General features: G+C 48.6%; 1 pseudogene; it reads left to right on the plus strand.

The window, feature by feature from the left end:
* Positions 1-1,162: 1,162 nt before the first annotated feature.
* LOC126068396 (transcription factor E2F4-like) lies at positions 1,163-2,327 on the plus strand (annotated as a pseudogene).
* The last annotated feature ends 4,002 nt before the right edge of the window (positions 2,328-6,329 follow it).

The following is a 6,329-nucleotide window of genomic DNA, read 5'->3' on the forward strand; positions in this document are numbered from 1 at the left end:
GTGGATGACTTTAACAAAGAGAAATTTATTCTCTCACAGTTTAGGAGGCTGGAAGTTCAAATTCAGAGCGCTAGCTCCAGAGGAAGTCTTTATCTCTGTGTTGGCTCTGGAGAAAGGTCTTGTCATCAATCTTCCCCTGGTTAGGTGCTTCTCAGTGCAGGGACCCCAGGTCCAAAGAACACACTCCACTCCTGGCTCTTATTGCTTGGTGGTAATGAGGTCCCTCTTTTTTCTGTGTGCTTCTGCCTTTTATATCTCAAAAGAGATTGACTCAAGATACAATCTAATCTTGTAGATTGAGTCCTGCATCATTAACATAACTGCCTCTAATCCTACCTCCTTAACATCATAGAGGTAGGATTTACAACACGTAGGATAATCACAGCAGATCACAAAATGGAGGACAACCACACAATACTGGGAATCATGGCCTAGCCAAATTGATACACATTTTGGGGGGGGGGTGCAATTCAATCCCTAACACACAATTCAAGCTATAACAACACTCTTGTATAACTGCTAGGTGTGGGTTGCACCTAGTGACTGGCTTCTGATGAAGAGAACTCTGCAAGAGTGATGGGAGCTGTTTCCGAGATTAGGTTACAAAAGGCAATGGCTACAGTCTTTTCCACCCCCACCCTCTTGCTCACTCGCTTGCTGTGGTGAAAGGCTGCCGTGTCCTGAGCTGCCCGGTGGACAGTCCCACGTGGCAAGGCCCATGAGGAACTGATCCTGCCAACAACCACTCTCACTTGGCCTTCAGACAAGACTGCAACCCCAGCTGACCACCTGACCGCAGCCTGGAAGACTCCCTGAGCCAGACAACTGACTAAGCTGCACTCAGATCCCTGAGCCACAGAACCTGTGTTTTGTTAAACTGCTAAACTTTGGGGGTAATTTACTAAATAACCCAGGAAGGGGAGAGGTGGATGAAGCTGGGTGTGAAGCAAGATTGGTCATGTGTTGATAACTGTTGCTTCTAGGTGACGTGTTATACTATCCTTACTGCTTCATGTTTGTTCAAAATTTCTATTCTAAAAAGTAAAAAATGAATTTTACCACAATTTAACAACAAAAAGACAAACAACCCAATCGAAAAATGGATGAAAGAGGTTGTGTGGCCTGGCCTGGCCTGGCTACGGTGAGGCGGCAGGCAGGCATGATGGCAGAGGCCGGGCCACAGGCACCACCACCCCTGGGCACCCTGAGCCAGCATGACAAGAGCCTGGGACTTCTCACCCCCAAGTTCGTGTAACTTCTGCAGGAGGCCAAGGACAGCGTGCTTGACTTCAAGCTGGCCATTGACCCCCTAGCTGTGTAACTGGAAGGTATCGGGCTGGTAGAGAACAAATCCAGGAATAGCAACCAGTGGAAGGTCGTAGGCCTGGCTGCATACCTGGGAGGCTGCGGATGAGCTGACCGGGCTCAAGGCAGAGATGGAGGAGCTGCAGTGGCGGGAACAAGAACTGGACCAGCACAAGGCGTGGGCACAGCAGAGCACCCAGAATGCCACAGAGGATGTACAGAACAGCTGCGTGGCCTACGTGACTCGTGAGGACATCTGCAGATGCTTTGCTGGAGATGCCCTCCTGGCCATCTGGCCCATCAGGCACCAGCCTGGAGTGCCCATCCCAGAGGACCTCAGGGGCAGAAGGAGCACCAGGTTCCCCTGAAGAGTGTGAGTGGTCCCCTGGAAGTGCTGCTGGTGAGCAAGCGGGCATGGAGCTCACCGCCTGTGGCTGTGCCTGTGCCGCCCCCCGAACATCTGCCCCAGGGCCCACCTGCTGTCTCTATCCCTCTGTCTCTGCCCAAGCCTACCCTGGCCCAGCCTCAGGGAGCCTCACGCCCAAGCAGTCCCCAGCTGACCACCCCTTTCCCTGTCCCTAGCAGCATTAAGGCCCAGGGGGCAGCCGGCCCAACAGCTGAGAGCACAGTAAGAGGCAACCCTGGCACCGACAGCAGGGACAGTGGCAAGCTCAGCTCACTTCCTCTGGGCCCCACAGCACTGGACACCTGGCCACTGCAGTCTTCTGCCCTACTGGGCAGCAATAGCAATGGCAGTTCATCCAGACCCAACCTCCTACCTCCTGTGAGCCCATCAAAGCAGACTCCACTGGCTGTCAGAAATCCTGGGTCTCACACGAGAATGCATGAGCTCAGAACTGCTGGAGGAGCTGATGTCTTTAGAAGTGTTTGCCCCCTTCCTCCGTCTTTCTCTGCCCCCTGAAGACCATGGTTACAGTTACAACCTAGTCGAGAGTAAAGGTGTCTGTGACCTCCAATGTGCCTGTTCTCACCTCTGCCTGACAGGGACTTGCCCTGTGTGACTGGACACAGACTATCTGAGCTGGGGGACCTCCCCCGACACTACCCCAACATAGCCACAGGCTCCTGGCTTCCCCAGGCTTCCCTCACTGCACAGTCCTGGCCACAGTTCCCACCCCTGCTCCTGCACCCACACCTGTACTGTGCTAGGAGAGCAGAGGAAGGGGCCAAGCCCCTCCATCCTGGAGCCAAAATGTCACCTCTCCTTTCCTGGAGGCCTCTCCCACCTGTGCCCTCCCCAGGCCCAGGATCTGCTGCCACCCAGTGGCACAGAACCTCAAACCCACCCTCACCCCCACAAGGCAGCTTGTTCAGCCCCACTGCCCTGCTCCTGCCAGTCCCTGCCCCCAAGGAAGGAAGGATAGAGTGGAGCTGGGGGCTTACCAGCACCACCTCTAGCCTTTGCTGCTGCCCACCCCTGACCCTATGGCTCCTCCTGCCCTCTCATATACCCCACTTCTGCTCGGCCCTAGCCCTGAGAGCCTGTAGGTGGTGGTGGGGTGCTAACCAGAAGGAACAGAGATCTCTAGATAGCAACCTGGGTGGGTTGGTCCCTGAGGATAGCCCCCTTGTTTGTTCATTTCCCCTCAGCTAGAGCCATTTGCAGATTTAGAAAGATGTACAGTAACAAATGGATTCCTATATGAAGATTATTTTTATTCTTTTTGCAGCAAAATGAAATTTTAAATTTGTACAGTGTCCAAGTGAATAAAGACCATGCCTAAGGCTAAAAAAAGAAATATGAGTGAAAGACTCAAATAAACATTTTGCCAAAAAAGATATGCAAATTGCCAAAAGGCACATGAAACATTCTCAACATCATTAATCATTGTTATTGACGTCTGCCATCGAGTTGATTCTGACTCATGTGGACCCCACGTGTGCAGAGTAGAACTGCTCCTTAGGGTTTTCAAGGCTGTGACCTTTCAGGCCTGTTTTCCGAGGTGCCTTTGGGGGTTTCGAACCGCCAACCTAGTCAAGCGCTTAACCGTTTTTGATACCCGGGGCCTCGCATGAATCATTAAACCAAAAAAACCAAACCCGTTGCCATCGAGTCAATTCCAACTCCTAGCGACCCTATAGGACAGAGTAGAACTGCCCCATAGTGTTTCCAAGGAGCAGCCTATGGATTCGAGCTGCCCGCTTTTTGGTTAGCAGCCAAGCTCTTAACCACTTCGCCACCAGGGATCCCACTAATCATTAAAAAAAAAAAAAACCAAACCCGTTGCCGTCGAGTCGATTCCGACTCATAGTGACCCTATAGGACAGAGTAGAACTGCCCCATAGAGTTTCCAAGGAGCGGCTGGAGGATTTGAACTGCCAACTAATCATTAGGGAGATGCAGTGGGATTCCACATCACTCCCACTAGAATGGCAACGATCAAAAAACAAAGAGGAAAATAACAGGTGTTGGCAAGGATTGGAGAAAATGGAATCTTCATCTCCTGTTGATAGGAATACACGATGGTACAGCCACTGTGGAAAACGGTTTGGGAGTTCCTCGGAAAGTTAACCATGGGCCTACCCTATGACCCAGCCATCTCAATCCCAGGTAGATGCCCAGGAGAAGTGAAGGGAGGAACGCAAACAGGCACCTGTATACACCAATGTTCACCGCAGCACTGTTCACGAGAGCCAATAGGTGAAAACAAGCAAAATGTCCATCAAGGGTGAATGGCTGAATAATATTATTCATTGTATAATAATATACAATGTAAATACAGTGGAATATTATTCAGCCATAGAGAGAAATGAAGTCCTGATACATGTCGTAACGTGGATGAACCTTGAAAACATTACTCTGAGTGAAATAAGTCAGCCACCAAATGACAAACGCTGTATGCTGTTACTAGTATAAAATAAGCAAATATATGAAAACCCAAATCATTAGTGGTTACCAGGGGTGGAGGGAGGAGGAAAGGGGAGGTTTTTGCCTAGGGGGTATTGAGTTTATGTTAACAGTGGTGGAATAATTTGGAAAAGGATAGTGAGAATGGTCATACATGGTGAACTTCAATCAATACATGTGATTATTGAATTATACGTAGAGAGAGTATTGAATTGGCAAATGTTTTGTTATATATATATTTTACCACACACACACAAAAAAACTTTTTAAAATACTTGGGTCTGATTTTCAGTTCAGTAGATTCGGTTTCTGGTCAGTATTTTTTTTTTTTGCTAATTCATTTAAGTTCAAACCACCTGGGTGCAAATCCCAACTCATTTATTCATTTAACAAACATTTAAGGACAACCTGCTTCAGGCACCAGGTAGTGTTCTAAGCCCTGGGGAAACGGCGATGAGAAAGATAGGTGAAAATCCCTGCCCTGTGGAGCTGACATTTTGGTGAAAAGAGACATGTCAATAAGTAAAATATGTGCATGGTCAGATGGTGTTAAGCATCAAGAAGAAGAGCAATCCGGGCATTCTGGCTGCAGGAGAGGCACAGGAGGCCGCCATTCTGAAGCAGAAGGCTGGGCAAGGCTGTGTTGTGGAGCTGCCCATAGGACAGATCTGGAGGAGAACCGGAGGGCTGTGCAGTTACCACCTCTACAGGAAGAGAGCTCCAGACAGACAGTAAGTAGGAAGGCCTGAGCTGGGTGTGTCCAGCACCATGGAGAGGCCAGAGTGGCTGGAGCAGGGTGGTGGGTGGGGGGATAGGAGGAAAAGAGAGGGGTAACGGTGTAGAAGGACCAATCAAGGTATGGGCACGGAAAGGACCCTGGCTTTACTCTGAGTGAAGTCAGAGCCATGGAAGTTTAAGCAGAGGAGGGGTGTGATCTGACGTGGGTCCCCTCTGGCTGCTCCCTAACTTCCTGGGAGACCTCAGGCAGATGACTTTGGCCCTCTAAGCCTCAGTTTCCTCATCTGCAAAATGCAGGTAGGGACAGTTCTCTTCTTCATGGGGTTGTTCTGCAAACTCAATGAAATGAAACTCTGCCCCAGGGCTCAGTGCCAGCTCAGCTCACAGAAAGGGCTCAAGCTACGGGAGCCATGAGGACTTTTCCCTCCCGACCAAGCTTCAGTGACGCACCTCCTCGCCTGCTCCCAAATGTCCCCTCCAGGGATCGCTTTCCCTTAGAACACGCTGTTTCTGGAGCAGAGCCTGTCTGCCAGGGCGGGCTGGGCCCATGCTTGGTGATGAAGGTTAGGATGCTTTCCAGGATCCTGATGGGGGCTTGACAGGTAAGGTCTTGGGGTCTTCGTTTTAACAATTTTTGTTTTTTAATTTGGCCATGGGAGATGGGAAGAACAATAACTCCGAGAAAAGGAAGTTAGAAAACCCAGGTCACCAATTCCTGCTTCACAAGCTGTAGAATCTGAATTCCTTCTGTTACATTATTTTGTGTGACCACTTGAAGTTTTCATTTTAATTCAATATTTTCTCTGCCGTAGAGGCATTTGAAAGCTGCTAGAATTAATCCCAATGAAACAAAGACGCGAACAGTGTTGCAAGTTTGGGAATTTATTGTAAAATGCGGTTTTTATAAATCTTTTCGTAACTTACCATATGTTGAAGACCTTTCCTAACATTTGTGTATCTATTTCTTCACGGGAAAGAAATCCTTCAAAATTAAACTTCATAAAAAGTGTCCTTCCATCAGTTGTGACAGAAGCTGGACTGAGACACCTGGCTATTCAACATGAACCTGTGAAGACGGTGAGTCTTGACAAAGAAATAAAAGCTTGAAAGGAGAAACCATGTTATTATTCATTACTGTGACTGACCATTATGGAGGTATATATTCTTATTCCTTTTTCGATAAATTATTTTTCATTTTTATTTTTTTCCAGCATGATTGTATATGCCAGGCTCAATGAAAGAAAATTTTCACCATCTGCATTCTTTTTCTGGCTATTGGTATTATTAGTTTTGTTTCATGATTATTACAGGACACAATTTGGTCACTTGAGGAAGGGGGTGTTAAAAACAATCTGTCCCAGGTGTCAAATATGCCAGGGAGGCCACTGTGCCAGTGGGTGCATCCCCACCCCTCCAG

The sequence above is a fragment of the Elephas maximus genome, chromosome 2 (genome assembly GCF_024166365.1).
Source record: "Elephas maximus indicus isolate mEleMax1 chromosome 2, mEleMax1 primary haplotype, whole genome shotgun sequence".
NCBI lineage: Eukaryota > Metazoa > Chordata > Mammalia > Proboscidea > Elephantidae > Elephas > Elephas maximus.